The following is a 24,050-nucleotide window of genomic DNA, read 5'->3' on the forward strand; positions in this document are numbered from 1 at the left end:
GGTTTAGTCTTATGGATGTATATGTTGTATTGTAGAGTGGTCGTATGAGCCTGTAATTTAGTTTATATTAAAAAAAAGTTAAATTATTAAAGAGGAGACCATAAGAGAGTCTACGTTTTAAATTTAAATCGATAAGAATATATGTGACATTTTGACCAAAAACGACAAGGACTCTAACATTGAAAGGATGACAAAAGCTTTAAATAATATAACCTCCAAAATTGAATAGAATCACAAACTTCGTTGTCGATTGTCAATGTCGATGTAGGAAACCATTTTATTTTTACAATAAATATGAAGCGACAGTTTTGGATGGTGTGCGGATGCAAAGGCAAGAGTGTTGGAAATGACAAGGAAATTGCAATTATTTGCACGTTTAAAGACACTATTGTGCCTTTCAGTTTCTGGTTTCTCTTGAATTATGTCAATTCCACAATGTCAAAGCAAAGATCTTAATTAGATCTTTGAAAGTGGAACCCGCAGCTTCCTCGTATCCACATAAATTTGTAGATTTCTAGTCACTGGTTAGTCTAAGACACGCACAGACCTTCCTCTTCATGTCTCAATTGGTTAGTCAAGTCAATAGTTTTTTTTTTAATAAAAAAGTGATTGAATAATTAATTTAACAACTGCAGTGAAGGGGATCGCATAAAGTCTGTGAGAAATTAATTATGACAGTTTGTTAGAGGAAATAATCTGTTATTTATTTATTTCACACGATAATTAAACCCCCAAATTAAAGAAAGGTCAATTATCAGTTCAATATTGACGGTAAACTATCCAAATTAATCAGAATTTTTCAAGTATACCAACAAGCATATATCACAGCAGTGTATATCATTATGGATGCTAAAATAACAAAATCCTAATAGGTGTTATTCAAATTACAAGTGCCATGATCTTTCTCATTAATACAAACCAAACTTTTAAAGAACATAAATTAATTAATTAGTAAATTTCTAATCTACGTTCTGATGTCTGGACATGTTAATAGTAGAAAGGGATTTAATTTTTTGAGTGCTCTTATAGTGAGCAGAGATTATCTCCCACCTCCCAAGAGAGAATATGACTAACAATACTAGACATCAATGGCTTCTAAACAATTTTAAATACTTGTACAAAAGATCATATATGTATGGACAGACAATTTGTAATTTTAAATAATTAAAAGGATGTAGAATGTTTCTATGGTCAGTTCTTCACAGGAGACTTCAATTTTGTCATTGATTTAAGTCTTTGCAGAATAACACGGGTCAACTAGGACTCAGTGATGACTTTTCAAATATGGTAGAAAAATATACAAAGACATGCGTCAAGATATGGACAGACAGTAGGAATTGTTGTGGAAAATCCAGTTTAAAAATTAGCACACAAACCTCATCCTGGCGATGAGAGATCAGGAATTAGTTCATCAAAAATGGGATAAATTGGAGTCAATTATTGATCAGATAAGTTCCAATTAATGGAAAATAAATAAATCAAATAAAAATAACAGAATTGACATCATTAAATATACATCATGTCAAGTACTTCTCAATAATGTAAGCATGCCAAACTTTTTATTAAAATGGGGAAAAAATAAGATTGAAATTATAATAATTTTATTATAAAATATATTAGGTTTAAACTGTCCACTAGATTAATTACAAAACCTAAAAAAAAAAGGAATTGTCACATGTACTTACGACTATTTAAAATTATAAAGGATGCTATTATACAGTGGCAAAAGGGAACATAAGATATGGTTCATATTTGAGCTTTGAATAGTTTAGATACATACAACAATTTTAATCGAAATTATTGTATAAACTTAAATTAGGTCCAGGACATAAAGCAAGAATCTATATTTCAAATTTGGACCATATAAATATAAATATGTGTGACAATATATATATATATATATATATATATATATATATATATATATATATATATATATATATATATATATATAATTAACAGTGGAATGACATCAACAGCTTCAAATAATATAAAATCTAAAAAGATTTTGATATACTTTTCTTGAAAATGAAAAAATATTATTGAAATTATAATAATTTTATTTATAATATTAAAAAATATGCACTAGATTAATTACAAAACAAAAAAAAATGAAACTTATAAATTGTTAAAGCTGAATCTGGTGCTAGATTCCTAATCAGGGTCTAAAACGATTCTAGCAATTATCTCAATTTTTATTTAAAAAAAAATATGCGGTTGAGAAAAAAAATATTAAACTCCTATAAAGATATTTTTGTAGCTCCAAGTCCTAAATGAGGTTTAGGTTGAGGCTTATCCAGAGATAACTAAACTGAAGCTTATCTTAAAATTTATCGATGTTGTTGATAATTTAATTAAGACGGATCGACTCTATAAATAGACGACAATAGAGTTGTTAGAACTCCATCCCACACTTAATTGAGCTAGTAGCTAGTGTAGTACTGTATAGTGAAGTAGGATTGATAGATGGGAAAGGCGATTATTCCTTGTAGAATAATAACTAGGAACGATGGATCTCCTCTCCACTTCATTGCAGTTCCTCTCATCGTCTTCCTCATCACTTCTGCCCTCTTGCCGCCAACCATAGGACTCTATAAATAGACGACAATAGAGTTGTTAGAACTCCATCCCACACTTAATTGAGCTAGTAGCTAGTGTAGTACTGTATAGTGAAGTAGGATTGATAGATGGGAAAGGCGATTATTCCTTGTAGAATAATAACTAGGAACGATGGATCTCCTCTCCACTTCATTGCAGTTCCTCTCATCATCTTCCTCATCACTTCTGCCCTCTTGCCGCCGGCCATGGGAGCAGAAGTGTTACCGGCCCCGCCTTAGACCCTAACAAACGTTAGCAATCAGCTAGAATCATGTTAAAATTAATGCTTTAAGTTGATTTGTTTCCCATATGAATTAGTGTTAGTACTATTATATATTATTTATGCCTTCTTAGTTCTGCCTTGTGACTAACTATTAGCCTTCAACTGGCCATTGCAGCTGCATGCCATGGAAAGAATGGCCAACCATACAACTGCTACATCCTCCTCCAAGTATGCACTTATCTTGCAAATCACATCATGATTGCATAGGATTAAGTTTTACTCCAAAAGAATCTATTTGATATATATTTAATTTCTTGTTCATGCATGCTCAATCAATTAGTCTTCTCATTTATAAATATGTTGAAATTAATTAACCTTCTATTGTTGTTGCATGGACAGACTGTGGAGTCTACAAATGTCCCAGCCCTCCGCCTCCATGAGATTTCTTATGCATGTATATATACATGCATAGAGAGGAATAAGTTGCTACTCTAATTACAACAGATCGATGTGAAAGGCGAGCATCCCTCTTCATAATATATATATATATATCGAAGAAAAAATAAAATAATGCCAAGGAAGTTCATCAAACTATATGCAAATATGTAATGCATGGTCTTCTACGATCATATATATTGATAAATATAAAGACTACTTATCTCACTAGCTACTGAGGTACCATGTGCAAGTGGAGCTTGTTATGTTTGATGCATGCATGTTCTTTATAAATTAACATATATTAAGCTATATATATTTTTTCAAAGTAAAAGAAAAGATGGATAAAAATCAAAAAGTATCTTTTTATCATCAAAATTAGGGTACTCTAGCTTGTAGTTTTAGTAAGAATTAGCACACAATCCTCATCCTGGTGATGTGGTCAGGAATTAGTTCAGCAAAAATGGGATAAATTGGAGTGATCGATTATTGATCAGATAAGTTCCAATTTATAGAAAAATAAATAAATCAAATAATAATAACAGGATTGACATGATGAAATATACGTCATATCAAGTACTTCTCAATTATAATGTAAACATGCCAAACTTTTTTATGAAAATGGAAAAAAATAAGATTGAAATTATAATAATTTTATTACAAAATAAAAAATGTTGTTACAATATATTAGGTTTAAACTGTGCACTAGATGAATTACAAAACCAAAAAAAAAAGGTTTGAAACTTATAGATTGTTAAAGCTGAAGCTGGTGCTAGATTCCTAATTAGGATATAAATTTGAACTTATAGATTGTTAAAGGATCCTAGCAAAACTTGTAATTATCTCAACTTCTTTTTTTTTTAAAAAAAAATCTTTAATTTGAAAAATAAAACTCCTAGGTACCAAAAATTTTTCTAAATCCAAATTGTTCATAATGAGGCTTAGATTGAGGTTTTCCCATAGATACTGAAACTAAAAGCTTATTTTCATATTTGTCCTGTTGTGAAACAAATCAAGACTATATATATTCAATTCCCTGACACTATAAATAGATGAGAATATATATATTAGAGAAAGAAGGCGACAGTAAAATGATGAAGTATGAGAAATGATCGAGGAGAATTGATGTCACGCCTTAGGGTGTCATTCTTGTACATCGAGAGATATCCCACTCGGTGATAATATAATAAAAGAAATCATCTATACTATATAAATAGAATAATCAAAAAATTCATCAACTGTAATATATATCATATGTTTCATGGACAACAAACGATATATATAAAACGACATATGCAATAAAATGTAAATACAACAAAATAAAAATAAAATAAATCAGAAATCAACACGTCGAGATCTTTGAGCAACTCTAAAAAAGTTGAATCAAAATATATAATATCAAAAGCATGTCTGCGCCTGCAAAACAGGTCAAAGAATGCAGACAGTTAGCCAATGACTAAATAGATAATCAGAAAAAAAGTAGCAAATCTCCCAGGAAAAAAAGTTAGCCGACAAACCTCGCAGACATCCCACTCTAGACAGTAGAGTTGAGGTCGTCGACCCCCTGACCAGGATACTGTTAGGATACAATCAAAGTCCCTTATTGGAAATACATGGAAAAGTACATGAGTTTATAAGATGAAAAATATCTTCATTGGTATGAGTTCTTTTGGGTTGAGCTCAAGAATAAAATCATGAGAGCTTAGACCCAAAGTGAACAATATCATGTCATTGTGAAAATATTTTAATCCACATCGGTACTAACAATTGATATCAGAGCCATGGTCTATGTAGAGCCATGTGAGATCCTCATGAAAAAATGAAAGAGATAGGGGAGGCCCAGACCATGAGAATAATGGTAGGGAACTCTCAGTAGGAGGAGTTTAGACCCGGACCATGAGGATAATGATAGGGGGCTCTCAGCAGGAGGAGTCTAGACCCGAACCATGAGTATAATGGTAGGGGGCTCTCAGTAGGGGGAGTTTGGACTCGGATCATGAGTATAATGGTAGGAGGCTCTCAGTAGGGGGAGTTTGGACCCAGACTATGAGGATAATGATAGGGAGACTCTCAATAAGGGGAGTTTAGACCCGGATTATAAAAAAATGACAAGGGGGCTCTCAGTAGAGGAGTATGGGAGGCCCGAACCATGAGAAGAATAGCAGGAGGGCTCTCAATAGGGGGAGTAGGGGAGGCCCAGACCATGAAAAGAATGGCAAGGGGCTCTCCTCATGTCATTGTAGAAAAGATCATGAGTTTATAAGATAGGAAGATATCTCCATTAGATATGAGATCTTTTGAGTTAAGTCCAAAAATAAAACTACGAGAGTTTAGGCCCAGAGTGAACAATATCATACCATTGTAGAAATATTTTAATCCCATCAGTACCAACAGATACGACTAGAGAGTCTTCACGACCACAAAAGGTAGCTAAAGTATCACAAAGATCTAGCCGCCCACTCCCATCAGAGCAAGTCTAGATACTCTTGAAATGTTTTCAATGTGGTACACCAAATCAGCACATTTCTTGTCGATTCGTAGGACAAAATCTCTTAATCGTCTAGCAGAGCTATATTGTAAGAAAATTACTAAACTCCATGGTATTCCCCTCAATATTATTTTGGATCGAGATCCACATTTTACTTCGAGATTCTGACAGTGTTTCCAAAAGGTGTTGGATACTGAACTACGCTTTAGCACTATTTTTCATCCTCAGACTGATGGACAGTCAGAATGTACTATCCAGATTTTGGAGGATCTTTTATGTGCTTGTGTTTTAAAGAGGTAACCATGTCAGCAAGTAAAGGTTGAAAACGAAAGAAGGTTGCTAGCTAGTGAAGGAGAAAGGGAAAAATCTTGTCTCTTTATCGGTAGCCTCGACGAGTTTCAATGATAACCACAACACAAGCTTCAATGGGACTCCGATGGCTGCTTTTGTGGTTGTTGTTGTTGGTCGAAAAACCACAAAAGAAAGGGGAGGGAAGGTTGCTGCTATGCTTGAGAAGAAGGGGAAAGGGCTACTACGTTTTTTTTTTTTTTTCTATCATTGGAGAAGAGAAGAAGACGGAGGAGAGAAGAAATGGAAAGAGAAGAATGGGAGAAAAGAAAAGGGAGAGGGATGGACGGCGGCATGGCGAGGCGGCATGGGCAAGGTGTTGTTGCTTGCAGTGAGAGGCGAAAACGAAAAGAGAGAGAAGATTTTTTTCAAAAATATCTTAATTCATTTTAAATCGATCAAATTGATTTAAATCTAATACTTAATTCGACTATAACTTAACCAAATTAACCAAATCAAGTCTAAATTAATTTCAATTTAAACCAATGTAATCCTTATCTTTAAGCCTATCTATTGGATTTAATTTGAACTTGATCCGATTTTAATTTAGATCTCTCACATCATATCCGATGATTCAATTCATTCCCTTATTATTATTATATTTATTTATTTGAAAAAAAATTCAATCCTTAACAATCGAATTAGATTTTAAAAGGTGGCAGGATTATCACTATTGGATGCGGATTTATTAAATCCAAAATGAATTACCAAGAACCTTAAGCCATAAAGGTGCTTCAATGACTTATTAGGGGCTTCGATAATAAGTAAAGGAGAGAAATTTGGTTAAGGAAATTTTTTCATTTTTAAAAAATCTAGTCAGCCAGCTTTCATTCTCCTTCGACTAGATTTATAGAAAGGAGAATAGTGATCCAGGAGATAGAAATATTGACTTTGACTGTGTTATGGATTGATATATCATGGTCAAGAAAATCAAGATCTGGTCCCATTGACACCGATATGATAGAGGTAAGGCCCGATCCCATCGTCGATCGGTTCAGTTCAGTGCTCAACCCTCCAACTAGCTTGGCACATCATTTAGCTCAGCCTGAGGTCTCACATTCTAAGCCCAAGCTCTGGGGAAGCCATGTCCGAGCTAACAAAAGTCCTGAGTTCCATCTCAAATCATCTCAGTCCTAAGTCTCATCTCGAACCATATATGTCTCGGTCCTAAGTCTCCCACCTCAAAGATTATCTCCCACCTCCTAAGAAAGAATATGACTAACAATACTAGACATCGATGACTTCTAAACAATTAAAAATACTTGTACAAAAGATCATATATATATATATATATATATATATATATATATATATATATATATATATGTGGACGGACAATTTGTAATTTTATAAATTAAAAGGATGTAGAATATTTCTATGGTCAGTTTTTCACAGAGACTTCAATTTTGTCATTGATTTAAGTCTTTGTAGAATACCACAAATTCAAAGGATGTGGAATATTTCTAAGGCCAGTTCTTCACGGAGACTTCAATTTTGTCATTGATTTAAGTCTTTGCAGAATACCACGGATCAACCAAGACCCATTGATGACTTTTCAAATATCGCAGAAAAATATACAAAGACATGCATCAAAATATAGACAGACAGTAGTCATAAAAGAAAATTACAAGAATTGTTGTGGAAATTAAAACCCAATTTAAAAATTAGCACACAATCCTCATCCTGATGATGAGAGGTTAGGAATTAGTTCAGCAAAAATGGGATAAATTGGAGTCAATTATTGATCAGATAAGTTCCAATTAATAGAAAAATAAATAAAAAAAAAAATAAATCAATCAAATAAAAATAACAGAATTGACATCATAAATATACATCATGTCAAGTACTTCTCAATAATTTAAGCATGCCAAACTTTTTATGAAAATGGGGGAAAATATCAAATGAAAATATATTGAAAATTATCAAACATAATAATTTCTTGAAAATGAAAAAATATTATTGAAATTATAATACTATAAAAATATATTAGGTTTAAACTGTCCACTAGATTAATTACAAAACCAAAAACAAAAGGTTTGAAACTTATAGATTTTTAAAAAGCTGGTGCTAGATTCCTATTTAGGATATAAAGGATCCTTGCAATACTTGTAATTATCTCAACTTTTTTTAAAAAATATACCTTTAATTTGAAAAATAAAACTCCTACGTACCAAAAAAAAATTCAAAGTCCAAATTGTTCATAATGAGGTTTACTTCATTGCAGATTGTTCCTCATCACTTCTGCGCTCTTGCCGCCGGCCATGGGAGCAACAGCTAGCAACCCTGCCTACAGGGCCTTAGTCCCTAACAAACGTAAGTAATCACAACCATTTTAAAATTAATTAATGCTTTACGTTAATTTGTTTTCGACATGAATTAGTGTTGATGCTATTTGTAGCTTCCTCGTTCTGCCCTGTGACTAACTGTTGATTAACCTTCAATTGGTTGTTGCAGCTGCATGCCAAGTAAAGCCTGGTCAACCATACACTAACTGCCCGATCAGGAGTACACCTCCTTCAAGTACTTATGATAATTAATTTTTTGTTCATGCTAGCTTAATTAATAATTAGCTTTCTCATTTTTATGTTGAAATAATTAATTAACTTTCTATTGGTATTAATGCAGCAGGCAGACCAAGCATGCTCTATTTACAAACCAGGTTGTAGGGCAGCTCCATCTCCATGAAGTCTCTCATACATGTATGTATGCACTAGAGGGATAATTAAACTGCGAGCCTAATTACAATAGATGTGAAAGAGGAGCATCCCTCTCCATGATATCGTTCATATATATATATATATATATATATATATATATGCACCTAGGTTCATGTGGCATCGTATATATATCCTGTTATGTTGTTAATGGTGATGATGAAGTAAAATAAATGTAAATATATATGTAATGCATGGTCTTCACGCATGGCATATATATATTGATTAATATAAAGACTTTATCTATCTACTGAGGTATCCATCATGTTTCATTCATGAATATCTTCTTTATAAATTAACATACTATAATTCTACATATTTTTAATCTCAAAAAATAAAAAGGAAAATTTAAAAGGTACCACTTTAATTTACTGAATAGTTAAAGGGGGTGCGTTTCAGCCTATATTTTCAATCCAACAGATGTTCGTCTAAATCTTCAACATGACTATGTATTCCACTACGCTTATTATGTATACTTTATATTTTTTAATTTAGAATAAATAGGACCACGTGTATAATTATTTCAGCTAAAACTATTAAACTTGTAGTTGTAGACCCTAATTTCACAAATAAATACTCTTCTAAATTCTTTTAACCCTTTAAATTTTTACTCCACCTTTCTTATCCAATTTTTACCATAAAAACTATTTAGCAGTCCACAGAGATCCAGGTCGGATCCCACAGCTAAATCCTCATAAAAAAAAAACTTGAATATCGTCAAGCTTAGCTGCCCTCTGCAAAACACAGCCTTGAACTTCACATGTTACTCATTCTGTTACAAAGCTATAAATAACTTAATTGTTATCCCCAAAGATTCTCCTAACGATGCTAGCATGATTTATGAACATCAAATTTTAAATGTGCATGTATGTTTATAAAAAAATAGTAGGTCTAACTATCAGCCCTAGCTGTTCATTAGACATGTTAAAGTTGCAACCAATTACTGTGTATGGTTATTGTAGCAAAGATCTACCAGACAAGGTCACAATTTCAATGAGATTCCTTTTTTCACAGACTTCTGAGTGGATTTAAACTAAGAGAACGGTGTAAGACATCTATGTGCGCATTGCAATATAGATCAAATTACAAGGATAACCTTGTTTTAAGCCAACAGTAACTTTAAGTTATTATGCTGCTTCAAAATTTCACCCATTGATGTACCTCTGCTAGATATCGACCTTTAACATACATTATGAAAATGGATTTGGGTCCTTTTTCTTACATCCAATTCCTCAACAACTGTATAAGCATGAGTAAGAAAACTAAAGAATGAGGCAGTTTGGACTAACAGACGAATCACCAAAATTGTGAACTGTTAGTGACCAACCTCATAACTCTGTAGCAAAACCTTCCGAGAATAAATCACAAAATAGAAACATCCGACTTTATATTTCTCACAAAAAACGTCATGAACCCTTATCTTTTAATCCCCGAGTTTGCATCCAACAAGGGGGAAAAAATTGAGTCTTGTAGACTTTATCCACTTCTTAGGTAATGACGAAAAGTAAATCCTCAATAAAATAGTACTTATGGAGCAAATTTCATCGATTAATTTAATTTCTTTGGGCATAAAAACGAAGCAATGCGCATAAATAACCACAGATTTTCAAATAAAAATCAAGACTCAATTTTACTCATCCCAATTACCAAATCAAGGCTCCATTAATCACCTTGTTCGTCTTCTCCGGCAGAAGGATCCCGACGCTGGTCTTGGAGGGAGGGACGATCTTCTCCACGAGAACACGGTTTAGGGAAGGAATGAGACGGCTCGCCATCGAAATGATCACGAGAAGCAGAGGCGACGGCGAACGACTTGAAAACACCCTTTTTGACGGTACTCGCCAAGACCTGCTTGAGCTAGATATCCAGAGGGGCGGCGGGCGGGCTTAAGGAGGGGTTATGGAGGCGTGAAATACCGTAAATACCCCTCAATAGCTTCTCGAATTACCCCCTCATTCTCATTTCGCTCGGCACAGGATGAAGGGCAAATGTGGACTGCACGGTGACGGTCTTCGCCTCCCTGTCGGAAATTTGATGTCTAGGGTTTTGGGACTGCATAGAACTCTCGAGAAGATGGGCTGAGCTATTTATGGACTCGGCCCAAAACTTGTAATCGAACTGCCTCAAATGTCTTGATTGACTTGATTGTTCCTTCCAATCGATTTAACTATTTTTGATCGTGATGATCATGTTGCACGTCCCGATTCGCCTAACCATCTCGATCAATCCGATTGGCTCGACCCATTTCACCTAGCCGAGCTAACAGACTATCTCACCTGCATTGATCAGCCTAATCAACTTGACGGTTCTGTCCTATTTGATCGACTCGATTGTGCCACCTAGCTTAACTATCAAAATAAACCAAATCACTCGATCGGTCAAGCCCAACTTAAACAATCAGAACGGTTCTTTTCACACAGTTTGACCATCTTCAATCGACTGTTAAATCCTTAAATAAATCCTAGTAGTTCGACTGCTGAATCCTGATCCATTAGACTCGATTGCTTAGCCGATTTCGAAGTCTTCTATTTGGGTAAACAATGACAATAATCGATTGATAAATTTTAACAATCGATTGTTAGTGAACAATTGAGTTGAATAATCGATTTTGTAACGCTTTATTCACTACTACAATGTCAACCATCGATTGCTGAAAATCCAACAATCGGATGGTACTATAGCAGAGAAATCCTAAACCCTATTATTATAGCAAATACCCCTAAGTTATTGTACAAACCCAACAGTGGAAATTCTAAATTCTGTTATTGTAACAAACCCCGAAGTTAGTCTAGCAAGCTTTGAAATTATTGTAGCAAATCTTAAAAATATATCAAATCTCAATTCAGAGTTTAGAGTTAATCGATCAATTGATATACTCTATCATAAGAGGCAAGACGGAGAAAAGAGAGCATAGTAAGGACATGAGCAGGGGCGGCTCAAGTCTTTTGGAGGCCCTAGGCGAATTTTTTTAAAAATAATTATTATTATTTTAAAAAATTTTCTCTCATCCTTTTTTATTTGGACTTAGATCGAAAATGATGGATTTAAAATTTTTTTAAAATAAATTAAAATATTAATTTTAAAAATAAATTTTTTATATAAAATTAAATTTTCTAGATGCAAAATTATTAATTAAAATTTCATATTCAAGTTTTAATAATAAATTTTTTTTCCAATTGATAACATTGCTAAATTATTTTTTCCCCTATAATATTATCTTTTAATTCAATTATTTTTTTATTTAAATTTTTAATTATATTATTTTTAAAGTTTTGATTTTTATTATTAATAACAAATTTACCAAGTGCACCTTTTTGAGATTGATTAAATTCTTTTATTTTTCTTTTTTTCATGCGTTTTGTATATTCAGAATCATATTTTTTAGCAGACATATTTATATTCAAATAATAATAATAAAAATATAAGTCGCTACTATTTTATGGAAATAAAAATAATAAAACCTAATTTATGTCTTATAATTTTATTCTGATGATATTTCAAAGTTTGACAAATGACATGTGAAATGTGAAATTAGAATTATTATATTGATAAAATTTTATCATAATTAAAATATGAGAGTAATTTAGTAAATAAAGATGAAATATTCAGAATAAAAAAATCTAAAATTTTAAGAATAAAGATGAAATATGAAGATAAATCATAAATTTCTAATGTGAACTGATAAAATTACAAGTTTACAACATGAATCATTAATAAAAAAATAAGAAATTAACAAAAATATATAAAAAAAATTGATAGGGAAATGAGGAAGACGATATTTTTAGATTTTAAGATCACCGAAAAATTTATAATAAAAGATTGTTCCTCTCCTTGCGCCCCCTTGTGATGATCTCAGAAATGTCTTGAGAAAAAGAAAAAACTATCAAATAAGTAAAATGTTTGAAGTTGAATTAAATAGATTATTAGATTAATAAGGAAGGAAGTAGAGTAATATAAAGAAACTAATAAATTATAGTTTTGAGTATTAAAAAATATTAAATATATTGGAATTATGCCAAAATCTTTATGAAATCTAATGAATGTCAAATCTTTATAAAATCTAATGATTTCTTCAAAATCTAATAAAGATATTTTAAAAAATTATTATTCTGTCAAAATATATAGATATATAATAATTAAAATTTTTAAAAAAATGGGCCCCTAGGAAATTGGGGCCCTAGGCATAGGCCTTAGTGGCCTATGCCTAGAGCCGGCCCTGGACATGAGAAAACTTATTGATAAGATAAGTGCGTTGAAGATAGGAAGCAGGATTGAAAGAGAGACACCGGAGAAAGAAGGTGACTGTAAAATGCGGGAGTAAGAGAAATGATCGAGGATAATCAAATTAAGTTTTAAAAGGCGGCAAGATTATCACCGTTGGAGGTGGATTTATTAAATTCAAAATGAATTACCAAGAACCTTAAGCTATAAAGGCGCTTCAATGACTTATTAGAGACTTCAATAATAAATATAGGGGAAAAATTTGATTAAGAGAATTTTTTTGATCCTCCTACTAGATTTAAAAAAGAGGCTAGTGATCCCAGAAGTAGAAATTGATTTTGACTAGTTCAAGGGTAATATTTCAATCATGTGGACACATTAATTTTAATAATGGTTTAAGGGAAAGGTAGTAGAAGTAGTTGGAATCATCTCTTCTTTATTGTGATTTGTTACTAAAAGCAGTTGGATTATCTCTTCGTTATTGTTATCCGTTATCAAAAGTAATCGGATCGTTTCTTTCATATTCCTATTCGATAGCAGAAGTAGTTGGATCATCTCTTCTTTAATGTGATCCGTTACTAAAAGTAATCGGATCATCTCTTCTATATTGTTATTCATTACCAAAAGTAGTTAGATTGTCTCTTTCTTATGGCTATCCATTACTAAAAGTAATCAGATCATCTCATCCTTATTTAGACTCATTATGAGAAGAAGTCAGATCATATCTCCTTTGTTCTGAATCATTACAGAAATGAGTAGAAACATCTCAACCTACCCCAGATTATTTATCAAAGGAAGTCAAATTAAAACTAAAAACTGTGAAATTCTATCGGCTTTGAGGATATTTTCATCTAAACAGTCACACCTTCAATATGATTAGTTATGACAACAATTATATAGCTCAAGTGAAAGGTTGTGTCAGTTACAACTATTTTGATAGCAATTATAAGATTTAAATGAAAAATTACATCAGTTACGAGTATTTAAAAGAAGGTAATTGTGCAATCTCAACCAACGGATGGTTTTCTCGATCTCTAAAAGAATTGAACAGTTACCATCAAATGAAAAGACACACTCATTGAAAAATTACTTCAATCAATGAAGAGACAGATTCGTTCATCTTTATAAGAGCTGTGTTAGCTCTCTGATAGAGATATGTAATCTCAAAAATCGACGCTAGAATCTAAATTACTCTAATTAAGTTTATTTCTCTACTACTCTACTCAATATATATCTCCCTTTCAGTTTCTGATTTCTCTTTGAATCACTTAATTCAACAGTGTCAAGACAAAGATCTTCTTTGAACTTTGAACGTTGAACGGTGAACGTTGAACGCGCAGCTTTGTATCTTCTTTCCTTTCGGTTGTCGAGGTAGGCTCCATGCGATTTAACAACTACAGTGAAGGGGGTCGCATGAAATCTCTGAATAACTTAATTGATCTGACAGTTTATTGAATTCATTGATTCGACTACGAACGCAGGAAACAATCTTCTAAAATCTATTAATTTAAAAAAATAATAAGAGATACAGAAATAAACAGTATTACCGAAACTATTATTAAACTAAAATTTCTTCTCTCTAAACATTAATTTATAAGATGTTTATATAGACCCAAACTCATTTTTAATAAAAAATTTCTTAATAAATTCAAAAAAAATATTTCTAATAACAAAGAAAATTTCTTAACAAATTAAATTTAAAAAGAAATATTCCTAATAATAATCCTAAAAATCCTAAATTTATATTAAAATCGAGAGCAACTATGCATATTTTAAAAAATTTTAAATTAAAAAAGATAGAACTTTTCAAAACTACTCTAAATATCAAAAACACTAAAAATTACTAAAAATAAAATTATAAAAATTATTAATAAAAATCTTTAAATCCTCTTGCATCACAGTTTGATAGAGGAAATAATCTGTTATTTATTTATTTCACACGATAATTAAACCCCTAAAGAAAGGTCGATTATCAGTTCAATATTGACAGTAAACTACCCAAATTAATCAGAGTTTTTCAAGTATACCAACAAGCATATATCACAGCAGTGTATATCATTATGGATGCAAAAATAACAAAATCCTAATAGGTATTATTCAAATTACGAGTGCCATGATCTTTCTCATTAATACAAACCAAACTTTTAAAGAACATAAATTAATTAATTAGTAGCGAGCAGAGAATCTCCCACCTCTCAAGAAATACGTTCTAAAGAGATGGAAAGTATGTTAATAGTAGAAAGGGATTTAATTTTTTGAGTACTCTTATAGCGAGCAGAGATTATCTCCCACCTCCCAAGCAAAAAATCCTAGAAGATATATGACTAACAATACTAGACATCAAAAATGGCTTCTAAACAAGTCCTTTGTTTGAGGGGAGGAATTGGGTTTGTTAAAAATACTTGTACAAAAGATCATAGGTTAAAAGGATGGAAAGTATCTATATGAAGCCTTTTATGGACAGATAATTTGGAGATAATTTTATAAATTAAAAGGATAAAAGATGTATTTGTAATTTTATATATTAAAAGGATGTAAAATATTTCTATGGTCATTTCTTCACAAAGACTTCAATTTTGTCATTGATTTAAGTCTTTGCAGAATATCATGGATCATCCAAAACTCAGTGATGACTTTTCAAATATGGCAGAAAAATATACAAAGACATGCGTCAAGATATGGACAGACAGTAGGAATTGTTGTGGAAAATCCAGTTTAAAAATTAGCACACAAACCTCATCCTGGCGATGAGAGATAAGGAATTAGTTCATCAAAAATGGGATAAATTGGAGTCAATTATTGATCAGATAAGTTCCAATTAATGGAAAAATAAATAAATCAAATAAAAATAACAGAATTGACATCATTAAATATACATCATGTCAAGTACTTCTCAATAATGTAAGCATGCCAAACTTTTTATGAAAATGGGGAAAAATAAGATTGAAATTATAATAATTTTATTATAAAAATATATTATAGAAAAATAATGCAGCTATTTAATTTCCACAATTTGTCAAGACACTACTCTCTCCCTTTCAGTTTCTTTCTGGTTTCTCTTGAATCACTTCGATTCCACAATTTAGCGTAAAGCTAATCCAATTGAGCGTGCGCTTAAGATTTTGTTGATCAACAAAAATAAGCTAAGCTCCAGTAAATTATTGATCAACAAATTAAATCAAATGAAAATAATGAAATGGACATCATGTCAAATATATATATATATATATATATATATATATATACTTTTATTGAAAATGAAAAAATATTATTGAAATTTTAATGTTATAATAATTTTATTTATAATATTAAAAAATATGCACTAGATTAATTACAAAACAAAAAAAAAGAAACTTATAGCTTTTAATCTGGTGCTAGATTCCTAATCAGGGTCTAAAACTATTCCAGCAATTATCTCAATTTTTATTTTAAAAAAATATGCGGTTGAGAAAAAAAATATTAAACTCCTATAAAGATATTTTTGTGGCTCCAAGACCTAGATGAGGTTTAGGTTGAGGCTTATCCAGAGATAACTAAACTGAAGCTTATCTTTTCTTAAAATTTATCGATGTTGTTGATAATTGAAGACGGATCGACTCTATAAATAGACGACTATAGAGTTGTTATAACTCCATCCCACACTTAATTGAGCTGGTAGCTAGTGTAGTGTATAGTGAAGTAGGATTGATAGATGGGAAAGGCGATATCTCCTTGTAGAATAACTAGGAGCGATGGATCTCCTCTCCACTTCATTGCAGTTCCTCTCATCATCTTCCTCATCACTTCTGCCCTCTTGCTGCCAACCATAAGAGCAGCAGTTAGCGGCGGAGCCTTAGACCCTAACAAACGTTAGTAATCAGAATCATTTTAAAATTAATGCTCTACGTTAATTTGTTTCCCATATGAATCAGTGTTAGTGTTATATATTATATGTATGCCTTCTTAGTTCTGCCTTGTGACTAACTATTACCCTTCAACTGGCCATTGCAGCTGTATGCCAAGGAAAGAATGGGCAACGATACAATTGCAAACCTCCTCCAGGTACCATCAAGTTTTACTTCAAAAGAAACATTTGATAATTATTTTCTTGTTTATATATGCTAGCTAGCTTAATTAATTAGCTTTCTCATTTTTTATGTTGAAATTAATTATCTTTCTATTGGTGTTGCAGCTGGGAAAAAGGGAAAATGCAACCTTAATTAAAACAAATGTGAAAGAAGAACATCCCTCTCCACGAATCCGCTCGTGTGTGTGTCTATATATATATATATATATATATATATATATATATATGGTTATGTCTTATCATGTTGTTGATGGCAATAAAAAAGTGAGAGGGAAATCTTAATGAACATCAAAATAAATGTATACATGTAATGCATGGTCTACTATGTATTTTGATAAATATAAAGATTACTTATCTAATTACCAACTTGTATTAATTAATCTAATTCCACAAACAACTACTCTTTTATATTCTTTGAATTCTATGGACTTGTATAATGTTTTATCCAATTTAAGTAGTCTAATTTCACAAACAAGCACTCCTCTTGCATACAACATCTGAATATAGAAAAAGAAATTTTGTGACACAAACATATTTTATGATTGTGTTTCGTTTGTAAGTTATAGAGTACACAACTTTGCCTCTTTATATATATATATATATATATATATATATATATATATATATATATATATATATATATATATAGTCTATATATCTTCAAATGTTGAAACTATAGTTAGCTAGAAACAACATCTACATGCATAAAAAATACCACTCTTTCATATGGTAGTCCTAGGATGAGTACAACATCCTTCTTTGTGAAACTCAATTGAACATTTAGGAATTAAGATAAAACACTTGGTTTCATATAGTCTAAACTATTAAATATGTTTTGGATACGACCTCTTTTGTTGGAATTCTTTGAGAGGTTCAAAACCCATGGAAAATAGAGTTTTGCCAATCAGTCTAATGTAACAATTTGATTAGGTTTAACAATGTCAATAAAAGACTTAAATTGGAAGAGAGAATTTTTCTACTATATCTTCTTTTGTAACAATGCCAATATGCTTCTTATGTTGTCATGAGAATTTCTAGTTGATTTTGAAGAATTTATAGTCATCTAGTATCATAGAATAGGAACATATATATTATTAAATTAGACCTATAATTACAAAACTGATACATAAATCTAAATTGATCAAAATTAATAAGAAAGGCATTTTATGAGTTCATAGAGTTCAAGGAAAAAAACAAAGAGCTTATGTTAGAATTCGAGACCACTTTTAGCCAAAACTTTTATATAAACTAAGTTATTCAATATTGGAGTTCTGGATAATCTAAATTCATGCAATATACTTTTGGTTGAAACTTTTATATATATTTAAATTGTTCAAAATTGAATAAGAAAGATATAAGTGTAGAGGATAGATTAAAGGGCACATATTCATATAACAATTATATAGACCTAAATTATTTATAATTATTAAATACAGTGATTCCAGGAGTCCATAGGGTCGGTCAAGAGAACAAAACATATATTGATATTTAGGATTGGATAATTTAGATCACATGTTGTATTTTTGACAAAAAAATTATCACATGTACTTAAACTATTTAAAGTTAATTAGTAAAGAAAGGTATTATACGATGCCAGAGGGTTCAAGAAACAAAAGATAAAATTCATATTTGAGTTTTGGACGATTTAAGTTCATGTAATAATTTTGACCGAAACTTCTATATAAACTTAAATTATTTAAAATTTAATAAAAGAGATATTGTATAAGTCCAAAGGATATTTAAGTGCATATATATATATATATATATATATATATATATATATATATATATATATAGCATCAAAACTGCTACATAAATTGAAATTATTTAAAATTATAAAACAAACACAATGTACAAGTCCATGAGTTTAAAAAATAAAATAAAGCAATATGAGTCTATATTTAAAATTTAGATTATATGGAATATATATATGCGACAGTTTGACCAAATTAAAAATGACATATATATTCGTCTTCTATGACTCTAACAGTGACATATGATAACAAAATCTTTAAATAATATATATAATCTCTAAAAGGGACAAGGTCCGCATGGCTATACCGAACTCCACCGGATCGAGCAGTCAATTCATCGTCGAGTTAATATTAACCGGACCTAAATAAACATGGCCAATCCATCCATATAAGTTTCCAACAGTCTCTATTGACCGGAGTGCTCCACTGCAGTCTCTATTGACGGGAGTGCTCCACTGCAGTCTCTATCGATGGGAGTACTGTTGTCTCCGAGGCATAGCTGAGTTGGTTACAACTCAGCAGAGTTGTTACAACTCAGCAGAGTTGTAGAAGAAAGCAAAGGTTTGAATCCTGGCAATACCCTCCTGCGTCGTGATCAATTGCAATTTTTTGATTTACCTCCTTACAAATGGTCGTGGCGCCGATTGTAGAGGCCGCTAAGGTGGTGGATTCCACCTTTTTGCATAAGATGGGAGTACTGCTCTGTGCTCATATTTCCACACTTTGTCAAGACCCTGCACTTCCTTTGAATCACTTCAATTCAATTCCACAGTGTCGAGCCAATCTGCTGCTTCTTCTCAGCAGCCACACTATCTCCGATGATTTAATACTGGTTGTTTGTTAGAGAACGATTAAGAAAATAATCTGTAATTAGTTATTTATTTAATTTCACACGGCAATTAAACCCCAAAAGAAATTAAGTTAATTATGAGATAAGCTAACTAATCCAGATTAATCAGAATACCAAGAAACAATAAAAATGAGATAAGCTCGATCGAGTAATTAAATTATTGATCAGATAAATTGCGATAAATGAATTATCAAATTAAAATAATATAATGGAATTGACTTCATGAAATATATTAATGATCATGGCAAGTACTTTTAAGATAAACTTTTGTGGAAAATAAAATATATAATTGCGATTATATTATAAAATAAGGATATTATACAATATAGTAAGTCTTTAAAGTTAATATGCACTAGATTAATTAATTATAAACAACTAAAATATGAATGTTATGGATTGTTGAACGAAGCTGAAGTCAAGACCAGACCGCGCCGATCAACTCTATAAATAGACGACGACAATAGAGTTGTTATAACTTCACCCGGCCAGTAATTAAGCTAGTAGCTAGTGCAGTGTATAGTGAAGTGAAGTAGGATTGATAGATGGGAAAGGCGATTCCTTGTAGAATAATAACTAGGAACGATGGATCTCCTCTCCACTTCATTGCACTTCCTCTCATCATCTTCCTCATCACTTCTGCCCTCTCGCCGCCGGCCATGGGAGCAACAACAGCGACGACGACCCTGGCCACCGAGCCTTAGACCCTAACAGACGTTAGTAATCAGAATCATTTTAAAATTAATGCTTTACGTTAATTTGTCTCCCATATGAATTAGTACTGCTAGTGCTATTATTATATTTATGCCTTCTTAGTTCTGCCTCGTGACTAACTATTAGCCTTCGACTGGCCATTGCAGCTGTATGCCAAGGAAAGAATGGCCAACCATACAATTGCGTCAAACCTCCTTCAGGTAGCATCAAGTTTTACTTCAAAAGAAACATTTGATAATTATTTTCTTGTTTATATATGCTAGCTAGCTTAATTAATTAGCTTTCTCATTTTTTATGTTGAAATTAATTATCTTTCTATTGGTGTTGCATGCAGGTGAGAGAACATGCGATCCTAAAATCTACAGATGTCCTCCATAGTGCAACCCTAATTCAAACAAATGTGAAAGAAGAACATCCCTCTCCACGAATCCGCTCGTGTGTCTATATATATATATATATGGTTGTCTTATCATGTTGTTGATGGCAATAAAAAAGTGAGAGCGTAATCTTAATGAACATCAAAATAAATGTATACATGTAATGCATGGTCTACTATGTACGTATTTTGATAAATATGTACTTATCTAACTACCAACTTATATTAATTAATCTAATTCCACAAACAACTACTCTTTTATATTCTTTGAATTCTATGGACTTGTATAATGTTTTATCCAATTTAAGAAGTCTAATTTCACAAACAATCACTCCTCTTGCATATATACAACATCTGAATATAGAAAAAGAAATTTTGTGACACAACTTGTACGCATATATTGTAAGATACCATAAAATTGTGAAGGAGCTAGTCAGTGGTTAGTCTAAGACACAGACCTTCCTCTTCATGCATGTCTCAATTGGTTAGTCAAGTCAATAGTTTTTCTTTATAAAAAAGTGATTGAATAATTAATTTAATGACTCCAAAAAAAATGCTTAACTTAGTTTTTTTTTTAATTACTATGCTTTACATTAGTCTGTTTCTAATATGAATCAGTGGTCGTGCTATTTGTGGCTTCCTCGTTCCGTTCTGTAACTAACTATTAACCTTCAACTAAGAGTTACAACTGGAGAAGCAAATATATACATATATACACTGATGTTGTGCAGAAAGCGCAACGTCCATGATAAAAAATTTAAGAAAGTTGTTCGTAGAGTGTGCGAGATAAAAAAATCGAATAATAATTCGGCATATTTAATGAGTAATTAATTTTTTTATTTTAATTTTTTTACTTAATATTATAATCTAATTTCTAATCTTTAAAACAATAATAAAATAATATTGTTCCTAATTCGGCCGTCCAAAATTGATCCAGACGACATTCGGAATCATGACAAAGTGAAGTTTGAAAGTGCTCATATTTCCACACTTTTGTCAAGGCACTGCTCTTCCTTCAAAGTTTTTGGTTTCTCTTTGAATCATTTCAATTCAACAGTGTCAAGACAAAGATCTTCTTAATGGCCAAAAAACTAGTGTCGTCTTTGTTGTTCATTAGCAGAGCTGATGGATTATGGCATGGCTCTATACTAACGGGAGACAGAAAAACAAAATTAAGAGAATGCACAATTTCTGGAGGCAAATTAGATAGCAAATAGCACATGTACACTTGGTTCAATAAGACAGTACTACTCTTCTGCGCAGCTCTTCATGCAGATCATGCAATTTCACAATCCACGCAGTTAAGCAAAAGCCTGTAGCATGTGTCTAGGAACATGTACACATCCAAACAGGAACCCACACCAAAGTTCCATCGGAATAAATACATTAAACTTGCTCCCAGATGGTGGTCAGGTAGCTTCTAGCTTATAGGCATATATGCATCATTAAAGCATCAAAATGTTTTGGCTCCAAGACTTGCCTGTCATCACGTAATCTTGTACCAAGATGAGAAAGCTGAGAGTGGAAGCTCTTAGAGTAGAAAGAAATGGTCAACTTCATTAGGCAGAAATAGTTTTTGTGCGTACAGCATATCTGAATCAAAAATCCATGCACTTCATTTTATTCCGATCTAAAACAAATATTTACAAATAGCAATCATCTTGTAACAATTTTATGTCTAAAGCAGTTTTTAACGTGCATTAATTAGAGTGTCTAAACCTATTGACATTGATCTTTAATGGTTGTAGGATTCATCTAGCCAACTCTAAATAGTGGAGATTTACATGGTTTGAGCATAAAAAGACAGCAGAGATACATGATTAAAATTTCCAGTACTATGGAATTGTGTTACTAAGTTGAATTGCTCTGAAATCCTCAAAGTAGCTACTATTCAATGAAAAAATATTTACCAGTATAATAGTTGTTAAAAGTATAGTTAGATTAAGGTGGTTGTGAAATGGTGAATCTTCAACTTTCATGATTGGTTAAAAGAGAAGAAAATGCTTAGTACCTTGACTCTTGGGAAAAATGATATTGCTCCTAGATGCAATACTACCAAGGAGTTCCAGTTCTAGAAATAACTGTAGCACCAACACCAATTTTCTTCCTGTGTCTGATATTGCTGGCTTCAAAATTTGGAATGAGCACATCAAGGTCTCATCCACACTCATCATAGCACCAGCATTGTCAAATTCACCACAGTAATTTGGAGCCGAGAAGATTGTTACAAGTTGCCTGTCAGCAAAAAATTCATATCCATCCTCCACCACCTAATGCCAAAGAAAAAGACCTAGTGCTGAACAAGGTGGGCATTGTGTACATGCGATTTAATAACTGCAGTGAAGGGGATCGCATAAAGTCTTTGAATAACTTAATTCTGACAGTTTGTTAGAGGAAATAATCTGTTATTTATTTATTTCACACGATAGTTAAACCCCCAAAGAAAGGTCAATTATATCAGTGCAATATTGACAGTAATTAACTATCCAAATTAATCAGAGTTTTTCAAGTATACCAACAAGCATATATCACAGCAGTGTATATATATCATTATATATGGATGCAAAAATAACAAAATCCTAATGGGTATTATATTATTCAACTTACAACTGCCATGATCTTTCTCATTAATACAAACCAAACTTTTAAAGAACATAAATAATTAATTAGTAAATTTCTAGTCGACGTTCTGATGTCTGGATCGGACTTTTAATGGAAGTTGCAGCTTTCAATCCATGTTATTACTAGAAAGGGATTTAATTTTTTGAGTGCTCTTATAGCAAGCAGAGATTATCTCCCACCTCCCAAGAAAGAATATGACTAACAATACTAGACATCAATGGCTTCTAAACAATTTTAAATACTTGTACAAAAGATCGTATATGTATAGACAGACAATTTATAATTTTATAAATAATTAAAAGGATGTCGAATATTTCTATGGTAAGTTCTTCACAGACTTCAATTTTATCATTGATTTAAGTCTTTGCAAAATATCACGGATCAACTAGGACTCAGTGATGACTTTTCAAATATGACAGAAAAATATACGAAGACATACATCAAGATATGGACAATAGTAGTCATATAAGAAAAATACAGGTACTGTTGTGGAAAACCCAATTTAAAAATTAGCTATAATTAGTTCTTCACATATACTTCAATTTTGTCATTGATTTAAGTCTTTGCAGAATATCACAGATCAACTAGCTCAGTGATGACTTTTCAAATATAGCAAAAAATATACAAAGACATGCATCAAGATA

General features: G+C 31.7%; 1 long non-coding RNA gene across 1 annotated transcript; it reads left to right on the forward strand.

Annotated features, from left to right (window-relative positions):
- Nucleotides 1-20,191: 20,191 nt before the first annotated feature.
- On the forward strand, nucleotides 20,192-20,861 carry LOC141837868 (uncharacterized). Its single transcript, XR_012602589.1, has 3 exons — nucleotides 20,192-20,410; nucleotides 20,555-20,608; nucleotides 20,743-20,861. It is a non-coding gene; the product is annotated as an uncharacterized LOC141837868 (long non-coding RNA).
- Nucleotides 20,862-24,050: the final 3,189 nt, after the last annotated feature.

This window comes from Curcuma longa, chromosome 11 (genome assembly GCF_044706935.1).
Source record: "Curcuma longa cultivar G26 ecotype Majalengka, Jawa Barat chromosome 11, ITB_CL_G26_1.1, whole genome shotgun sequence".
In the NCBI taxonomy this organism is placed as follows: Eukaryota; Viridiplantae; Streptophyta; class Magnoliopsida; order Zingiberales; family Zingiberaceae; genus Curcuma; species Curcuma longa.